Consider the following 21,192-nt stretch of genomic DNA (forward strand, 5'->3'; position numbering starts at 1 on the left):
GCAGGCTTGATCAGCTGCATGTCCTTTTAATTGCAGCTGATTTGAAATATCAAGGAAATAGAGGAAATAAGAAAGAAAGTGAGCTTTGTAAGGAATACAGCTTTAGTTTTGTGACTTGAGTTGTTGTTGTTTGGAGATCTTTTTCGCAGCAAGATATGCATTGACAGTCAAGAATATCTTAGCTGACATTGCATTGGCCTGTTACCAGCCTCAGTTCAGGTCTTTTGTTCTCCTGAAGCTCCATTCTGATATTCTGACATTCTCCATATTGCCGAAACATCTATTAGTGCATTGACACTGGTGTTCTGGGAGCTCAATCCCAGACAACCATCAGTTGATTGCTCTGCCAGGAAACACATGAAATGGGAGTGGGATGTGGGATAGCTGCATTTGGGGTCAATTATTTGATCAGAAATCGTGGACAAAAAAAAAATTCATTTTGAGGTTGAAACTATTCAGCAGGCATGTGCTGACCTTGTATCTACTTTTCCTTGAGTCACAAACTATGGGAGAGGTGTAATAGTGCAATGGGTGGCACAGTGGTTAGTACTGCTGCATCAATGCCAGGGTTCAATTCCAGCCTTGGGGTAACTGTCTGTGTGAAGTTTGCACATTCTCCTCTGGGTGCTCAGGTTTCCCCTCTCAGTCCAAAAATGTGCAGGTTAGGTGGATTGACCATAGTTAAGTTGCCCCTTAATGGTCCAAGATGTGTAGGTTAGATGGCTTAGCCATGATAAATGTGTGGGATTACATATAGGGTGAGGGAGAGGGCTAGTCAGAGAGTTCAAACTTGGTGTGCCAAATGGCCTCCTTCACAGTAGGGTTTCTGTGATTCTATAGCTTAAAATGTTTGGTCTCGTTACTTCAGTGAGAAACTGCATTAGAGCCAACTATTGAATGATTGGCTCCAGAGTACTGTTTCTATTATATTCTCATCCATCTGTCTTGACAGATGATGGACTGTGCCTAGAGTGTATGTCACTTCTGTACTGAACATCTTTTGTGGTTGTAGAGGCCAATTCATGAATGGCGGTCTCTTCTGCAGCTGCCACAGATGAATAACGTTGGCCTGAGATTGACCAATGTTTTTCCCTACCGGTGGGCTGTCTTTTTCACTGTCTGCTCATTTCTTTATCCTCTGCTTTGTCCATACCATTCCACTGTTTTTCTCCAGGTACTTCATATCAGAGTTGAATTGTGTCGGCTGGGTTTAACCCATCCATCTGAATGTTGCTGAAAAGAGATCTGTTGCTGAAGATTTTTGTCTGGTACTCGTCAAGACACTGGCAAGAATGCCAAATTTTAAATGATCACCTGTAGTATAAATTGTTGTGATCCACCCCTGTATCGTTGTCCGACTACCTAGCACAGATCATCTGCTGAAACTTTCATTCATGACTTTACGTCAGAATAGGCTTGTTGACAGCATTCTCCTCTCCATAAACTTGAGGTCATCCAAAACTCTGCTGCCCATGTAGTAACACTCACCAACTCCTGTTCATCTATCTGCTCTGTGCTCACTGACATACATTGGTTCCCGGTCAAGCAATATCTTGATCTTAAAACTCTCATCCTTGTTTGCAAATCCCTTCATGGTCGTGCCCCTCTCTCTTTCTGTAATCTCCCACTCCACGGCTCTGAGATCTCTGTGCTCCTCTAGTCCTGGCCTCATGAGCATCCCTGATTTTAATTACTCCACCAGTGGTAGACATGCCCTCAGTTGCCTAAGCTCTGGAAGTCTCTCCCTGCACCTCTCCGTCTCTCCATCTCACTTGCCTCCTTTAAAACCCTCCTTAAACCAACCTCATTCACCAAGATTTTGGTATCTGACCTAATATCTCCTTTGTGGTCTGGTGTTTTATTTTATAACATCACTGTGAAGCCCTTTGAGGAGTTTTCTTAAGTTAGAGAAGCTATATATAAAAGTTGTTATAACAGACACCATTCCTTATATTACTATATCCAAATCATTATGATATACAATGAACTAAAGCAGTTCCTAAACAGAACATTGTGAAATACTACTACTAACCTGTGCGTGTCACTACCCTTGTCTCCAACACTGTTTCCTCTGTTCCATCCAATTTGTTGGCATCCTACTAATTCCATATCCCTTAATTTTCTGTAAGATACCTGGCCAAAGACCTCCTGAAAGCCCACGTGCACTCCATATATGTTACCTCCTCAAGTCTTGCTTGTCTTTTTCATTTTTCAATTGTCTCCTTTTTTCCCTTGGCTGTCCACCTTTTTATTGTCCTGTCATTCCTCTATTTCTCCCTTGGTCTTGTAATACCTCTCTCCGTGTGTCTCTTTTCAGTAGATTTTGTTTTCAATTGTCTGTCCTTTTCCTCATTTGCTGAAGGGGTCTGTTCAGATGTGGCCCATTTTTCCTTGGGTTCTTGTGTAAGAGACTCGCCATAGGAATAATGGCCCAAATCTTCCTGGTAGTGGCAATCACTTCTTTCTTCTGCCATACTCCACATTTCTATTTGGGATTTCCGATCCTGGCTTCTCCAGAAATGTAAGACATTTGATCCCCTGAAGAGCTTCATTGTTTTTGTAGCAGTGCTCTGTCAGGGAGGACAGTGCTGCTTACAGCAGCAGCTGTCATATTCTGGTAAGTAAGATTAAATGTCCCAAAGCTTCTTTGAAAAGCTATGGAGAGAAGGTGAGTGGGTGGGAGTAGGTAGTTGGGCTGATAGGTGGGTGAGTGTGGGTAGGCTGAGGTGAAGGCAGGTCAGGATGGGTTGTCAGATTAAGGGCTAGTCAGGTCAGGGGTGTTGGGCAAGGTCGGTTGTGGGGGCGAGTTAGGTGATGGTGTTAGGTTGGGGGTTGGAGCTGGCTGGTCAAGGAGCAAGGGAATCACCTACTGAAAGTTCAGACTTCCTGGGCAACATAGAGTCAGTGTGTTTGGACTTCCAAGGGGTACCGTAGCGTACCTTCCAGGGTATGTCAGGTCTCTTGACTATCCGGAAATCGAATGATCTAGGCCCATTTGTCAGCCTGATTCTGATAGCACCTGTACCTCTTAAGTCAGAAGCTTGTGTCTTAAAGCTTCAAGGTGGCCTTGATCACATAACATTGGCTGACGTTTCAAACAGTACATACTTTGCTGGCATCTGCAGTATTTTGTCTTTTATAAATGCACATCTATCAATCTACTCACTCACATTCAAAGCACCCTTGAATGATACTTGGTCCCTGCTTTCTTCTGAGGGTAAATTTGCCACTTGTTATCTTGAATGAGATTGTGGATCTGAACATCATTGAATGCAAATTTTTGTAATTGTTTAATTTTTTAAACCTAAAATCTGTACGCTGGTTGATGTATTTGTTCAGTGCGTTTTCTTTAGACCATTAAGTAGTGACCTTTGGCCAGGTACTGACCATTATTCATTGCATTTCTATACAGAAACCAGCTCAATTTGTTTGAACATTGATACTGAGAAGTTGTGGAGTACTTTATGCTAACACTCAGTTTTTGACAGAACGTGAAAGTCTCACTTCAGGGGCAACAAGTAAGTGGCCAAATCTGACTTGGGAGCTGCACATGTCTTTGTTTACATGTCTGTGTCAAATGCATTGGTCATTTTCAGAATTCTGCTGCTTGGTATGAATATCCATAGCATTAAAACACAACCCTTTTTATTTCAGATGTTTTGTGATTAAATTGTTAAAAAAAAATGTCTGCTATCGGTTAATTCATTGACGAGATTATTGAAACTATGCTGTCAAATATCAGATAACTTGTTTTTTGTGGAAATGTGGAATATTGTAATGTGTGCAGAATCCACTGGGCCAACAGTTGCTATGTGACTCAAGAAGTAATCCAGAGATGTGTTCAAATCCCAAATTTCATTTCAGTTGAAAAATCTGGAATGAGGAGCTAGTGGTGCTATTGGATGTTGTAAAAATCCACTGGTTCACTAATATTTTTCAGGAAAGGATATCTTGTCCTTTTTCGGACGTACGTGACTCTAGATTCACAGCCGTGCAGTTGACTCTTGACTGTCCTCTGGGCAGCATGGTGGCACAGTGGTTAGCACAGTGGCACAGTGGTTAGCACTGCTGCCTCACAGCGCCAGGGACCCGGGTTCGATTCCGGGCTTGCGTCACTGTCTGTGTGGAGTTTGCATGTTCTCCCTGTGGTCTGCGTGGGTTTCCGCCGGGTGCTCCAGTTTCCTCCCATAGTCCAAAGATGTGCAGGTTAGGTGAATTGGCCATGCTAAATTCTCCCTCAGTGGACCCGAACAGGCACAGGAGGGGATTTTTCACACTGACTTCACTGCAGTGTTAATGTAAACCTACTTGTGATTTACAGATAAACTTTAAAAACTTTGAAATGGCAGTGGAAGCCACTTAGCTGTTTCAAACTGCTCCAAATAATCTTAAGAATAAAGCCAGAAGGGCCACCCACCATTGACCTGGGCACTAAATTTGGACATGACGAAAGAGATTTGTTGACCAGAGTGAAGTCCACCTCATAACATTTAATGCCGAAGTTAGGAGATGATTCCAGACAGGTTTGAATTTGGCCGCGACTATCAGTCAGTATTCCAGACTCCCTCATCACCATCCCTTATAAAATGTAGGAATATACTGAAAATGACGCTGGAAATTCTCATCATTAACTCTGGACTCCCTGCAGAATTGTATTCCAGTATAATCTGTAACCTCTTGGTCTGGCATATTCCTAACTCTGGCACTACAACCAAGCTAGCCGACCAACCCTGTGCTCTCTTCAGATTTTCAGCATTTGGAGCATGTTATTTTGTATCATTTGAAGGAATTTGAGTTAGTAAATTGCTAGTGGACAATGAATCCATAAATTAGGTAAGTAGTATTGGTCAAAGGATATCGTATGAATCTTTTCTTCAACTCTACATGGGAAAAAGGATTCGAATTTTACCATCTGTATGCAATGTTTATTGTTTGCCTGAAGTTTACTTTGTTTGAATTGTTTGAATTATCTTTTTATGACCCAGTATATTGACAGATACATAAAACAAATAAATAAAGTGGCACCATTGTACAACACAACTAAGTTAATTAATTTCCTCTTCCTTGAGTCATCTAAACCAATATCAGATCTGGATATGAGAGCTAACGTCACAACATATCGAAGATCATTGCCCTGCTAGTAGCTCCTCCTATAAGGAAATCTTCTGTCATGTTATGTCACACTCGCCTGTCTTACACATCCATTATAACTTGTCTGCAAGTGTTCTGTGACACCTGTCATTTAACAATGCTTAGGTTTGCTGCCCTCTACTTTGCTCTTTAGGAGAGATCTCTATCTTTTCATCTCTGATCAATGGGTGGCACGGTGGCACAGTGGGTAGCACTGCTGTTTTCCAGCTCCAGGGGCCTACATTCGATCCCTGCCTATGCGGAGACTGCATTTTCTCCCTGTGTCTGTGAGGGTTTTCTCCGGGCGCTCCTGTTTCCTGTCACAGCCCAAAGATGTGTGGGTTAGTTTGGCCATGCTAAATTGCCCCTTACTGTGCCGGGATGTGTAGGTTAGAGGGATTAGTGGGGTAAATATGTGGGGGTAGGACCTGGGGTGGGATTGTTGAGGTGCAGACTTGATGGGCCGAATGGCGGCCTCTTGCACTGTAGGATTTCTATGATTCTACGACTGAAATATTGACATTTTCTTTTCTAGCTGTCATTTTTTAGACTTTTGCTCTTGCAACTTTCAAGCACCTCATTTGTCATATGGTCTGTACGTGGAACTGTTAGCATATGTCTTAGAGACCTTTGAAATATGGGTGCTATTTTCTTTCACAGATCTTATTCTCCAAGTTTCTGAGGCATAGAGGAAAGTAGATAGAATGTAGCATCTTGTGAGTTTTTTGTTGTTAACATCTTTCATCTTCACAAAATTGCTTCTGGCTATCTCTATCCTTTTTCTGATTTTGGCATTGCACATACCATCTGCTGTTATCGTTTGTCCTAGACAAAATTACTGACACGTTCCAATGTAACACCATCCACTTCAATCTTCACCCTACTTTCTTCGAATGCATTCCTTCCGACGACCAATCTTTTGATGTTTGAAATCAAACCGTGTTCTAAATTTCTAGCTTTTGCTTGATCCATGACGTTTTATAGATCTTGTATTGAAATTAAGCATCAAAGAAAGCACATCATTTAGACAGTTTCAATCTTTATACGCTTGCATAAATGTGTTGTAATTGATCAAAGTCACTTTCAATACAGTATATTTAACAGCAATATAAAAAGAAAAAAAACGTAATTTCTAATAGGAGTTTCACTTTATCTAATTTGTCTCTTCCCTTTAAGAGGTTTGAAAACTTCAGTCCAATCACCACTTAACTGTCTAAATTCCAGGGAGTACAACATTCGTTTGTATAATTCTTCTTTGTAATTGAACCCTTGGAATTAGGTATCATTGGTAGGGCAATCATGCAGGTTACCTTTTGGAACTTTTTACAGTCAATTCAGAGGATTGACTTTGGAGACTTGGCACAAGTACCTTATTCCCAATGCAATTTTGAGATCTGGAATGGAATCTGAATATTAAGAACAAATTTCTTGTCGAGGATCACACTATCAAGATAACTTTTTAATTTGTTTTTATGATTCCTATGATTCCAATTCCTCCAAGTTGTTGGCATAAGTGAGGAGGCACGGGCAGGTTGGTAGAGGGGACTAGTAAAATATTATGTCCTGTACTTAATAAATGTTTATCAGATAGCAGATCAAGAATTGCTGAATTTGTGCTCATGTCCTAATTGTGTCAAATTAGACCAAACCAACAATTGCAAATAATGAGGAAGGGAGGCATTGCTGCATCTGGTTCTGGGAATAAAGTGAGCCAAAAGTGACAGGGGAATATTTCAGGAATAGTGACCTTGTTAATATGAATCTTAAGATACTATGGAGAAAGAGAGGGAGCAATCTACAGTAAAATAATAATTAATTGGTGGAGGGCCACTTTAAGTCAGCTGAAAATGGACCTGTCCTGGGTAAATTTTTTATTGTTTGTTGGCACCAATGGCAAGGCCAGCATTTACTGCCTATCCTAAGTTCCCTTGAGAAGGTGGTGATAAGTTGCTGCCTTGAACCACTGCAGTGTGGTGTAGGTACATCCACAGTACTGTTAAGGAGGGAGTTCCAGGAATGAAGGAAAGCCAGCACAGATTTCTTAAAGATAATTCATGTTCAGCAAACTGAAATGAATGTTTTGATGAGGTACCTGTGAGGGTTGATGAAGGTAATGCTCTTGATACAAATTTGTCTGAGTGAAGAGTAGTAGTGTAGTGGTAACCAGTTGTTTTTTGAACTAGACAAAGATATATAGTTCCCAGGGGTTGGTACTATGAACACTGCTTCACTTGATCTATGTTAATAGTCTAGACTTGGATTACAGAGTACAAAATTTGGAAGTATTTAGAATTGTGAGCAGGCTAACCATAGACTTCAAGAGGACATGTTGAAATGGGTGGATACATAGTATATGAAATTTAATGCAGAAAAATGTGAAGTGATGAATTTTGGTCGGAAGAATAAGGAGAGGCAATATAAAATACAATTCTAAAGTGGGTGTGGGAACTGAGACCTGAGGGAATATGTACAAAATAATTGAAGTTGGCTGGGTCAGTTGTGAAAGTTCATAGGATCATAAGAAATAGGACAAGGAATAGGCCTGCTGCACTGTTCATCGCTAAACTGATTGTGGTCTTCACAGCACTTTTCTGTCTGCCCTCACCAACCCTTAACTCCCTTTTAGATCAAAAATCTGTCTAACTCAGTCTCGAATATATTCAATAATGCAACCTACCCTGCTTGCTGAGGGAGAGAATTCTAAAGATTACCAATCCTATGCAAGAATAAATTCCTCCTCCTCAATGTCTCAAATGGGGAATCCTAGTTTTAAAATGTGTCCTCTAGTTTCAGATTCCTACCTTCGCAAGCCACTTCAAGATCGATGTTTCAATTAGATCACTTCTCATTATTCTAAACTCCAATGAATATCGGCCCAAGATGCTCAACCTTTTCTTGTAAAGCAATCTCTTCATTCTAGGAATCAGCCTAATGAATTTTCTCTGGACTGCCTCCAATGCAAGTAAATCTCTTCAGTAAGAATACTAAAAATGTAGATTGTATTCTAGGTGTGATCTACCCAAGACCTTGTGTAGTTGTAGCAAGCCTTCCTAAATTTTATATTCCATCCCCTTGCAATATAGACCAACACTCTATTTGCCTTTCTATCTACTTGCATGCTTACTTTGATTTATGTGAAAGGGCATCCAGATGCCTTTATCGCAGCATTCTACAACCTCTCTTCATTTCAATAACATTTTACTTTTCTATTCTTCCTGACAATATGGACAACGTTACATGTACCCACATTACACTCCACTCACCAAATTTTGCCCACTCACTTAATCTGTTTGTATCCCTTTGCGTCCCCTTGTATCTTCTTTGCAACTTTTCTGCTTATCTTTGTATTGTCAGCAAATCTGATTGCAATATAGTCATCCAAGTCATTAACATGGATTGTAAATAGTTGAGGCTTCAGCACTGATCCCCGTTGCACTCCTCTAGTCATAGTTTGCCATCCTGAAAATGACCCATTTATCATACATTTCACCTCCAACACAGTGAGCTCTTAGTTTGTGCAGTAGCCTTTTATGTGACACCTTGTCAAATGTATTTTGGAAATCCATCTGCACTATATTTACTGGTTCCCCTTGATGCACCCCGCTTATTACTCAAAAAACTCAATTTGTTAAGCACAATTTCCCTTTCACAAAACCATGTTGACTCTCCCTTACTGCATTATTATTTCCAAAATGTTCTGCTCCTACCACCTCAATAATTGATTCCAGCATTTTCTCAATGACAGATATTAAGCTAACTGGCCTACAGTTTCCTGCTTTCTCCCTCTCAGAGAAGCGTTAGACTTGTGCATGGACCTTTCCAGAATTTAGGGAATTTTGGAAGATTACGACAAATACAATCACCATCGCTGCAGCCACTTCTTTTGAGGCCTGAGGATGCAAGCCATTAGGTCTGGGTGATATTTGGGCGGCACGGTGGCATAGTGGTTAGCACTGCTGCCTCACAGCTCCAAGGACCTGGGTTCAATTCCAGCCTTAGATCATGGTCTGTGTGGAGTTTGCACATTCTCCCTGTGTCTACGTGGGTTTCCTCCCACAATCCAAAGATGTGCGGGTTAGGTTGATTGGACATGCTAAATTAACTCTTAGTGTCCCAGGATGTGATAGGTTAGAGGGGTTAGCAGGGTAACTAAGCAGGGATAGAGCCTGGGTGGGATTGTTGTCTGTTTCAGCAGACTCAATGGGCCAAATGGCCTCCTTCTGCACTGTAGGGATTCTATTATTTTATGATTTGTCAGTCTTTAGTCCTGTTCTATTTTCCAGTACCATTTTTCTAGTGAGAGTGATCGTTTTAAGTTCCCCTGCCCTTTTGCCTTTTGATTTTTTTTAAATTACAAAGGTAAAGGGGAATTTGGGTTTTATAAATTAAGGCACAAGAGTGCAAAATCAAGGATGTTATGAAGAGCTTTGGTCTCAACTGGAGGATTGTCAATTTTGGGCACCAAACTTTAAGAAGGATGTGAAGGCATTAGAGGAAGTGCAGAGAACATTTATGAAAATGGTTCTGGGAATGATGAATTTCAGTGACGAGGACAAATTGGAGAAGCTGGGGTTTGTTATCTTGAGAGAGGTAATTTGATTTGAACTACTTAAAATTAAATTAAAGTCTAGACACAGAAGAACATAGTGAGAGAAACTGTTCTATTTGGTGGAAAGGCGGAGAACCAGAAAACAGATTTGAGGCGATTGGCTAAGACAGAAGGTGACATAAGAGAACATTGTTTTATGCAGTGAGTGGCTAGGATCTGGAGCGCAGTTCTTGAATGTGGTGGAGGCGGATTCATTTGTGGTTTTCAGCAGGGAATTGGGTAGCTACCTGAAGTTTTAGAAAAAAAGCACAGCTATGGGGAATAGGTGGGGAGATTAGAACTACCTCTTGCACAGGCCAGATGGCTGCCTCCTGTGATGTGACCATTCCGTGATCTCAAAAGTTGTTGAGGTAATTCCTGGGTGTGCAGAAATTACACAGCTTTAGAAGAAATTGTACTAGATTTCTGTTATATGTGTACAATGTTTGGATAGACAAGATTCCTCTCACCTGGATTAGATATTTTCATGTATAAGCTGGAGAGTTTTATGAATTGTTGTGTGTAGTCCTGTTGTGTTCCTGTTGATGGTGGTGCTGAGCTATCAATTCCAGTTCTTGGCAGCATTTTCGCCAGGTGACTAATGGTACTGCAGTTCCCAATTAGACAAGTGCAGTGATGCAGACAGCGATTCCTTTTGCACAATCATAGGATCTTCTGCCTATGTTAGCTCATCCAGGACAAACTGAAACATACCACAGTCAGCATCTAACTGTTACTTATGGCCTAGAAAAGATCAACTGACTATGTTGATAAGTCAAAACCTAACACCTGACTCTATTTGGAGACCTTATAAAATGTGGGTAGACAAACCAAAAATTAAGTTGACTTGTTCTGGAGAGCTGGTGCTGTAAATTGCAGTATCTTTTTGCAGCATAAAGCATTTGCTCGTTGTAAGTGATAACCTTATTATGTTATTGAGAAACAATTTGGTTATTGATTTTAAACCACATCATTGAAACTAATCTGGGTACTGGAAATATGTTGCATATTGCTAACTCAGTTTAAAATTGATAACTTATGCTTTGGTTTAAGGTCATTGGAAAGCAACTGTGTATACTGGACACAGCAAAATGTTCCGGTGCATTTTTAGCTGTTTTGTCTGGCCTCCTTCTGAAGTCTTGACAATTCAAGACTGGTTAGCACTGTTGCCTGACAGCACCAGGGACCTGGGTTCGCTTCCCAGCTTGGGTCACTATCTGTTTGGAGTTTGCATGTTCTTCCTGTGTCTGCGTGGGTTTCCTCTGAGTGCTCCAGTTTCCTCCCACAGTCCAAAAGATGTGCAGGTTAGGTGCGTTGGCCATGCTAAATTCTCCCTTAGTGTACCCAAACAGGTGCTGGAATGTGGCGACTAGGGGATTTTCACAGTAACTTCATTGAAGTGTTAATGTAAGCCTACTTGTGACTAATAAATAAACTTTTAACTTTCACTCTTGAACTTGGTTCATTCTGTGTGACATAGTTGTGTGCGCTGGGCACAGCAAACTGGCTGTCATACTGAAGACCTGCTCAGTGCAGCTAGAGATCTTGATTTCTTGACATTGGCTGTGCAGGATGTACATTTGCATGTAAAGGGCACAATTTCAAAATTTGTAGATGACATCGACATTGAAGAGGAATATGATAGACTTCATGAGGACATAGACATGCTGATGGAATGAGCAGATATCTGGCAGATACAATTTAGCGCGAAGATGTGCAAAGTGATACATTTTGAAAGGAACAGCAAGGAGAGATAATATGAATTGAAGGGCCAAATTCTAAAGGGGCGTATGTGCACAAGATGCTAATGGTAGCAGATGGACAAAGTGATTAACAAGGTATATGGGGCGACTTTCCCCGTTCTGCCCGCCATGGGAATCAAAGCGGATGAGTGATAGACCATGGAAAGGTCTGTTGCCCTTGGGCAGGATTTTCATTTCAGGGTGAATATGGCTAGAAAATCCCACCCTGTGGGTTCCTGTGCTTTGTAGATAGGGACGTAGAGTACAAAAACAAGAAAATTATGATGAACCTTTACAAAACACTGACTTGGCCTCAAGCAGAGGATTGTGTCCAATTCTGGGCACCATGCTTTTTGAAGGATATGAAGGCACTAAAGAGGATGCAGAAGTGATTTATGCAAATAGTTCCAGTGATGAGGGATTTCAGTCATTTTGATTGATTGGAGAAGCTGGGGTGATTATTCTTGGAGAATAGGAGGTTGAGAGGAGATTCAGTAGAGGTGTGAAAGGTTTAGACAGAGTAGATGGGAAGAAACTGTCCCATTGGCAGAAGGGTCAAACACCAGATGACCCGCATTTAAGGTACCGGCAAAAGAACCAAAAGGCAGCATGAAGAATAATTTTAAGCCTATGAAAGGGTGATGTTGGCAGTCTCAATCAATGCTTTCTAAATGGAATTGGATAAGCAGCTGAAGAGAGGAAATTTGCCTGGCTGCAGGAAATGGGTGGGGAAGTGGGACTAACTGAATTACTCTTGCAGAGAAATCTTGAAGGCCAAATGCTGTAACCACTCCATGATTCTATTATTATGCGATGTTGACAAGTGACAGTCTTGAATTCAGTGTAAAATTAATGGGGTTAAACTTGATGATTATTTGCAAAAACCTAATGAACTGTCAGTCGTACTTTAGTGGGGGAAGGTCCTGCATAACCAACCTCTTGGGTTGCAATTTCCTCAAGGCAATTTAAGTTGATTTAGTTTATGCTAATGACATGGTGTACTTACGCAGCAGCTTGAATTTATTTAGCACCATTAATATTGGAAAAAGTCCTCATGTCCTTAAAAATAGTGACATCAGACAGAATTTGACATCGTGTCACAAAAAAGATATTGGGGCAAATGACTGAAAGTATGGCTAAAGAGGTGGGTTTTAAACGCTTAAAGTTTTAAAGTTTATTTATTAGTGTCGCAAGTAGGTTTACATTAACACTGCACTGAAGTTACTGTGAAAATCTCCTGGTCGTCACACTCCGGCACCTGTTTGGGTACACTGAGGGAGAATTTAGCATGGCCCATGCACCCATAACCAGCATATTTTTGGACTGAGAGGAAACCAGAGGAAATCCACGCAGACACAGGGAGAACATGCAAACTCAGCACAGCCAGTGACTCAAGGCGGGGAATTGAACCCTGGTCCCTGGCGCTGTGAGGCAGCAGTGCTAACCATTGTGCCACCATGCCGGCCTGAGGTGAAGATTTTTAGGGAGGGAATTAGTGTTTAGGGCCTCAACAGTTGAAGACATGGTCGCCAATATTGGAGCAATTAAATCCAGGATGCATTTCCAAAGGCATCTGACAAGGTATGTGGAACAAATTAGGCTCAAAGTTGTGAGAATTCAGGAGAAAAGTATGGACAAGAAATTGATAGGTAGAGAACATTGGTTATGAGTTAGAGGGAGATGTCAGTGTGGGGAACATGCTGAGTGGAGAAGTCAGTTTTAAATTTATATCATGAATTGAAATCACAAATTCAATATAGATATTTGCAGACAGTACCAAACTCTTAACGGACAGTAGATATGAAGGAAGTGGCCCAGAAGATGTAAAATGAGAAAAATGAATAGGCTGAGGGATGCTGTCTATGGTTCATCTGTAAAAATTTGTGAGAGTCGTAGTGAACATGCCTAATTTCCTTAGTCTCCTGAGAAAGTAAAGGTGTTGGTGGGGTTTCTTAACTATAGCATCAGAGTGGAGTGACCAGGACTGGTTGGTGGTGATTTAGACACCTAGAAACTTGAAGCTTGTGACCAAGTGTGTAAGGAGTATAGTAGGCCTGAGGACACAACCTTGCGGGGTACCGCTGTTGAGGATAATCATGTCGTTGCCTATCCAAACTGATTGTGGCCTACGGGTCAGGAAGCCTAGGATCCCATAGCAGAGGGAGGAGCTGACCCCTAGGCCATGGAGTTTGGAGATAAGTTTTGTTGGGATGATGGTGTTGGTGTTAATAATCCAATAGATCAAGATACGTACGCTCCTACGGCCTTCCATGTTTATTCTAGTTGTCAGTGAAACGGCACCATGATTGACGACAACAAGCTCCCAAGAAGGGTTCCAAAAAGATCCTCCAGAAAATGGCCCCGAAGGGCGGGAAGAAGAGGAAGAATTTCATGAAGCAGAGTTATGCTATCTACATGTACAAAGTGGTGAAGCAGATTCATCCAGGCACCAGCATCTCCTCCAAGGCCATGAGCAACATGAACTCGTTCGTCAGTGACATCTTCAAATGCATTGTCGGTGAGGTTTCCTGCCTGGCCCATTACCATCAGATCATCAGCTGCCTGGGGATCCAGATTGCTGTGCATCTGTTGCTGCAGTCCAACGCCGGCATCTCCACATCTGTTGCTGCCCAGGGAACTGGCCAAGTGTCAGAGGAGACAAAGGTGGTGATCAAATACACTAGCTCCAAGTAAAACCATGCCATGTAGTGAAAAACAGACAAGCTAATTGAAAGGCTATGTCATCCCTTTGGATTGTCGAGTGACTCCAGTGCTGGTTGAAAGATAACACACATTTCCTTGTAATTTTCCCCTCGTGATTTCTTAAAACCAATTTGAATCTGATAATGTTGAATGTTTTCTCCATTTTATTCAGAGGTTTTTTCTTGGAATGTTCCTTTTGAATTGAAAAATGTAACCACATGATGACTGTGGTCTTGGCATAAAGTCGCTTCATTTTCTACCATTGCTGCAATTACAAAGTGAATGTAAAAACAGAAAATGCTAGAAATACATAGATCTGTAGAGAACAGATAAATTAATGTTTCAGGTGTAAATCCTCTGTCAGAACAGGCAAAAATGCACATGAGCAGCATTTATAAATGGACAGAATAAAGCAAAGGGAAAAAAAACTCGGTAAGTAAATGTAAAAAAAACTTAAATGCTTAAATCAGTTGACCAATCAAAGGCTCAAGAGAAGTGGAAGTTAGGTTGAGCTGAGTATCACCAGAATAACCTGAGCAATCACATGTTGATGAAAATAGAATAGGTGAGATCAGTGGGGTACACCAGAGGTAATGGTGGAGAGGGAAGTGAAGGTTAAATAAGAGGGGAACCCGGCATATGCAGTTCCACCTAGCTGGATGATACAGACAGGCCTCGACTTTGACGCTTGAGTTGCGACGAACGGCACAAACAACTTTTATAAATTGATACCCTATTTTGATTTTACAACATTGGTTTCGACTTTGATGCCATGCCAGCATGTTCATAGGTGCGCATTGACGTTCTGCACTGCCGATCTGTATGACTGGACAGGTCAAACTACCTTTATTTGGTTGGAAATTAGTGTTTTATTGCGTTAGATTTTAACCACCGCTGTCGCAATTTTAATGCACTTATATGCATATGTTGTATTTAATATATGCACAGGCTAGCAGACATTCAAGGTTAAACAGGCAACTGACAGTGAACGATGGCTTCATTCTCTCCCCACATTAACCGCGGAACTTAAGCATGTAAGAATTAACAGCTGCCTCAGTGACTCGATAAGCCAAGAGCTGAGAGCATTTTACACTGCTGGGTGCCTCATGAGTGATTTCTGGCCTTGGTTCAAATCTCCTGGTTATATCATTGTTCCTACGGGAAAATTGACTGAGTTATGATGTTTGAACTTTTAGGAACCGATTGTGTTGTAAGACCAAGCACTGGAGCGATGTCGGAGTAGAATTTTGTGGTCGACCATGACCAAAGGCTGTGAGCAGGCCTGGAAAGCTAGGAAGGGAAAATTTAACCTGATAGCAAATCAAGATGCCATTTGAGACTTTGGTACCATGGAAGAGATAGAAAACTGATCGGAGGGATTCAAACATGAATTTCAAAGAAAATTGAGAATGGATTTGAGAGGAAAGGAACATTGGAAATGGGGTGCGAGTTTGCAAGGATTGAGAAATCATGTCAGTTTTTTTGAGGAGAGGTGGATGGCAGATTTCAAGGTGAAGGACCAGTACCCGAGGAAAGGAAATCATTAATAATATCAGGAGCCAGAATAAGAAGGTGGCTGGTTAGTAGTTTGGTCGGAATAGATGATGGTGGTGAGAGTATGGGTAGGTCTCATACATAAGATGAGTGTGGGAGAAAAATTAGAGAAAGATGCATATTTATGGTTAGTGCCCACCAGGGTGGGCAGTTAAGGCAGTTGTGGGCTGATAAGGGGGTCTGGGGTGGCACAATGATTAGCACTGCTGTCTCACAGTGCCAGGGACCCAAGTTCAATTCCCAGCTTGGGTCACTGTTTGTGCGGAGTCTGCACATTCTCCCCGTGTCTGTGTGGGTTTCCTCCGGGTGCTGCGGTTTCCTCCCATAGTCTGAAAGACGTGCTGGTAAGGCGCATTGGCCATGTTAAATTCTCCCTCAGTGTACTCAAACAGGCACTGGAGTGTGGCGACTAGGAGATTTTCACAGTAACTTTATTGCAGTGTTAATATAAGCCTACTTGTGATGCTAATAAATAAATAATGTTTTAAGTGATCCAGCTACATCTGGTAATGGAGCAAAGGATTGAGGAACAGGAATAAATTATTCAGCTCTTTGAGCCTGCTCTGCCATTCAATAAAATCATGGTTGATTTGGTTGTGATCTCAACTCCACTTTGCTGTCTGCCCCATAACTCTTGACTCCTTTGTTTATCAAATAACTGTCTAACTCTGCCATGAAAAAATTAGATGACCCATCCTCTACTGCTTTCTGGGGAAGAGATACTAATATAACACATACTAATGTCCCTTTGCCTTAAATAGTAGACCTATTATTTTAAAACTAGTTCAAGTCCCTCCCACTTGTGGGAACACCCTTTCGGTGTCTAACCAAGTCCTCCAAAAGTGCGCAGATCTGAATCTCTTAGACTTATGGGAGCAAAGGTAGGGGGATGCGGGTACACCAGGGTGAGAGAGGATTTAGTAGGGACTAGAGTATCAAAGGTTATCATAGAAATCATAGAAATCCTACAGTGCAGAAGGAGGCCATTCAGCCCATCGAGTCTGCACCGACCACAATCCCACCCAGGCCCTACCCCCACATATTTACCCGCTAATCCACGCATCTTGGGACTCTAAGGGGCAATTTTTTTTTTTTAACCTGGCCAATCAACCTCGCCCGCACATCTTTGGACTGTGGGAGGAAACCGGAGCACCCGGAGGAAACCCACGCAGACACGAGGAGAATGTGCAAACTCCACACAGACAGTGACCCGAGCCGGGAATCGAACCCGGGACCCTGGAGCTGTGAAGCAGCAGTGCTAACCACTGTTATATATGTGTGCAATTCTGGTCACCCTATTATAGAAAGGATATTAGTAAACTAGAAAGAGTGCAGAAAAGATTTACTAGGATGCTACCGGGACTTGATGGATTGAGTTATAAGGAGAGGCTGAATAGACTGAGACTTTTTTCTCTGGAGCGAAGGACGCTGAGGAGTGACCTTATAGAGGTCGATAAAATAATGAGGGGCACAGACCAGCTAGATAGTCAATATCTTTTCCCAAAGGTAGGGGAGTCTAAAACTAGAGGGCATTGGCTTAAGGTGAGAGGGGAGAGACACAAAAGTGTCCAGAGGGGCAATTGTTTCACACAGAGGGTGGTGAGTGTCTGGAACAAGGTGCCAGAGGTAGTAGTAGAGGCGGGTACAATTTTATCTTTTAAAAAGCATTTAGATAGTTACATGGATACAGAGGGATATGGGCCAAATGCAATTGGGATTACTTTAGGGGTTTAAAAAAAAAGGGTGGCATGGACAAGTTGGGCCGAAGGGCCTGTTTCCATGCTGTAAACCTCTACGACTCTAGTGGAGAATTTTCAAGTAAGAGATTTGACAGAAGAGATTTAAGGGAGTGTTTTTTCCAGGGCACGATATGGAAAGAAATGGAATATGTAAGGAGAAAGAAATTTATTTTTATTCATTTGTGGGACTTGGGCGTCGCTGGCTGGCCAGCATTTATTGTCCATTTATTGCAGATCCCTTCCTCTTGAAGGTGGTGGTGGTGAACTGCTTTCTTGAATCATTGCAGTCCACGTACTGTGAGTTGATCCGCAATGCCGTTAGGGAGGGAATTCCAGGATTTTGACCCAGTGGCTACAAAGGAACAGCGATATATTTCAAGTCAGGATGGTGAGTGTCTTGGAGGGAAACTTGCAGGTGGTGGTGTTCTCGTGTATCTGCTGCCCTTGTCCTTCTAGATGGAAATGGTTGTGTGTTTGGAAGGTGCTGTCTTTGGTGAATTGCTGCAGTGCATCATGTAGTACACACTGCTGCTACTGAGCATTGGTGTGGAGGGAGTGAATGTTTGTGGATGTAGTGCCAATCGAATCGGCTGTTTTGCCCTGGATGGCTATAGGAAAATATAGACAGCAATATAAGGAAATGATCTGAAACTGCGTTTTCTATGGTGGATACCATGGAAATAGCAAATTGCATAAGATATCCAGGCCAAAACCGGGGTCGCAAATATGGGTGGGATAAACTTAGAGAGGAGAGGGGAGCAATAAATTGAGATCGAGCTTGAAATTAGTCAGAATATTAAGGTGCTTGGTTCAGAGGCAGAGAGAGGAAAACAGAGAAGCTATCTGACTGTGAAATTTGGGTCATGTGCTTGGGTGATGGATGGCACAGGGAAAGGATTTTCGGGAAAGATACAAAGGGAGAACAAGGCGCGAGCTGCTGAAATGGAGCTAGATTGACCAAGGCCACCATGTTGTGCCAAAGAGAAAGTGGCAACTTGAAAACTGCAGTTAGCTGAGCCTATTGGAGAACTCAAGGGTACATGTGTGAAGGTACATATGGTTCTTAGTGAATGTAAGCAGAAGTTATGCTGCATACATTGAACTAAGGAAATGAAGTATGAAGTATTGGTTGTGATAAACATAGCGAGAGAGGAAGTGGTAAGGAGGAATTGGCACCTTTGAAAGAAGATGGATTGCTAGACCCAGATGACATGTATCCCAAGTTGTTAAGAAAAGCAACGGCGGAAATAGTGAAAGCACTAGCCATAATTTTCCAATCCTCTCTGGCTGCAGTGGATGGGAAGATTGTTAACATTGTATCTTTCTTTAAAAAGGGAGAAAGGCATAGACCAAGTAATTATAGATCAGTCGACTTAACCTTGGTGATGGGATAATTATTGGGAAAATTTCTGAGGAATGGTATTAATCAATAAAATGGGCAATGCATCGAAGATGGTCATCTTGGATTTATTAAGGGAAGGACACATCTGACTAGACTGAATTTGTTGAAGAGATAACAAGGTGAGGCAATGAGGGTAGTGAGTTCGGTGCAGTCCACATCGGTTTTAGCGAGGTTTTTGGCAAGTTCCCACATGACAACCTGATCAGAAAATTAAGCCTGTGGGATCCAAGGCCAAGTGGTAAGTTGGATCTAAAATTGGCTCAGTGGCAGGAAGCTCTGTCATGGTTGACAGAGAAATTTGTGATTGGAAGACTGTTTATATTGATGTTCGGTCCAATGCTTTTTGTGGTGTATATCCAGAATTTAGACTTAAGTGTGGGACATTGATTAAGAAGTTTTCAGATGGTATGAAAATTGGCCATGTAGTTGATAACAAGGAAAACTGTAGACTCTTGGACAATGGTAATGACTGGTCAGGTAGGGACAGGCAATAAATGCTAGCCCAGCCAGCGACGCTCATGTCCCATAAAATGAATTTTTTAAAAAAGGTGGGCAAAGATGTAACAAGTGGAATTCAATGCAGAGAAGTGTAAGGTAATAAATTTGATGAAGGCTAACCAAGCAAAGAAAGATGCAGTAAATCATAGGATGCTGAGAAGTGTGGAGGAGCAGAAGGACCTTGGAGTGCATGTCCACAGATCCCTGAGGGTAACAGGAAGGGTGGATAAGGTGGTTAAAAAGGAAAACTGAATATTTATTACTTAAGGCATAAAATTTGTGCTTTTCCTCTTGTGTCTATTAAGCTTCAATAAAATAAAATGAGGTTAAAGACGGATTATATTGGAATGGGGAATTAAAATTTGAAATGACAGGAGTTCAGGGTCATAGAAGGAAGGAGTTTGGCAAAATGGTCACCTGCATTTGGTTTCACCTGTGCAGAAGAGACCTCTTATAGTCTCATATTCGTATCAGTTCAACTATTTCTCACCCTGTCCCTACTCCTTTGTTCTCTTTTAAATGCTAGTCATCTGTAATTTATTGGGATATACAAGACTCTACATCTGAAAAGTTAACTTAATCTGTTCTCCTCACTTGAGCGTTTTAATCATTTTCTATTCTGTTTCATATGCTTTTTGTTTATAGCATGAATGCAGCCTGTAGAACCTGGGCTTGACAGGTTTTGCTGGAAGAGATAATTTCCGTTCTCCTTGGTAAAGAGCGCATTTGGACTTTGCCATCTGATATACACTTTATAAATTCAGAAAATAATTCAACCAATCAAAATTTTGTCATCCCAATTGGCTGATTTCTCATTCTACTTCGTAATGGTCCATTAATCGCTGAAATGTACATGGATGCAAACGTAACAATGCAAGAATAGGGCCAGAATTTTCCAGCTGTTCATGCCCTGCCACCGCTGCAAGTGAGGATGGAGAATTTGTCGCTCAGCCAAATCACCGTTTACTGCAGCGGGACCCGAGAATCCAGCTGGTGTCCAGCCGAGGTCTTTATTGAGGCACCAGTACCTCACAATCCGATATATGTGCTCAGGTACATAACATTTCAGGATTCCAGACTACAAAGTGTTACTCAAAATTTTATACTAATTCTACCTTTGATCTCTACGTTTCATGCATTGCACCAATAGTGAGATGCATAGAATGAGAATAGATAGCAGAATAACTGGAACCAGCAAAATGCACTTACTCTTTCCTAATTCCGCCTAGTTATTGTTATCATATTTATTTTTCCCTTTTAAACTCAATGCGTCTATTGCCCTGTCAAACATCTCCTGCTGTTTTATTGCTGTAGGCACAAGTAACCAAATTAATGCATTCAAGATCATTGCAAACATAGATGAGCACGTTCTATCACTCCCTTATCTAAGAAGATATTTTTGCTTTAGGTCCACTTACACAATGCATACCATGGTCAGCGAAAAGCTATTTGAATTCCAAATAATATTTCCACTTATGATCCAGGGCATCGAAGACACGGAGTGTGAATTCTCGTCCCCACAGCCCCCGTAAAGCTGAAGTTGAATCTGTTTCGTATAATGCAAAATCTATACTCTATGCTGTCACTTGCTGTATTTCTAAAGCTCAGTCAGAGCAAACTGTATCAATATGATTATTAATGTAGAATCAGAAGTGGTAATAGGCTAGTTGAGCAGATTACACATGTGCAATTTAAATAGATAATGAGGGAGGGTGGGGTGGAAATGGATATTATTTAAAATGTGCTGAAATGGTGATACTCTTAGTCTGAGCAAGAGAGGGTTAAGTTGAATGTTCCATTAAGCTTGCCCTTGCCTCTAGCTATTTTATCATAACA

The 21,192-nt window shown here is 41.5% G+C and overlaps 1 protein-coding gene across 4 annotated transcripts in view; it reads left to right on the forward strand.

Moving 5' to 3' along the window:
• The window catches only part of wdr7 (WD repeat domain 7), a 660,051-nt gene that overhangs the window by 1,371 nt on the left and 637,488 nt on the right, over positions 1-21,192 (forward strand). For all 4 annotated transcript variants that reach the window (XM_078219900.1, XM_078219908.1, XM_078219891.1 and 1 more), the window contains exon 2: positions 3,413-3,518. The gene's annotated coding sequence lies outside the window, so the exon portion shown is untranslated. The remainder of the gene's footprint in view (positions 1-3,412; positions 3,519-21,192) is intronic.

Source organism: Mustelus asterias, chromosome 1 (assembly GCF_964213995.1).
Source record: "Mustelus asterias chromosome 1, sMusAst1.hap1.1, whole genome shotgun sequence".
Taxonomy (NCBI): domain Eukaryota; kingdom Metazoa; phylum Chordata; class Chondrichthyes; order Carcharhiniformes; family Triakidae; genus Mustelus; species Mustelus asterias.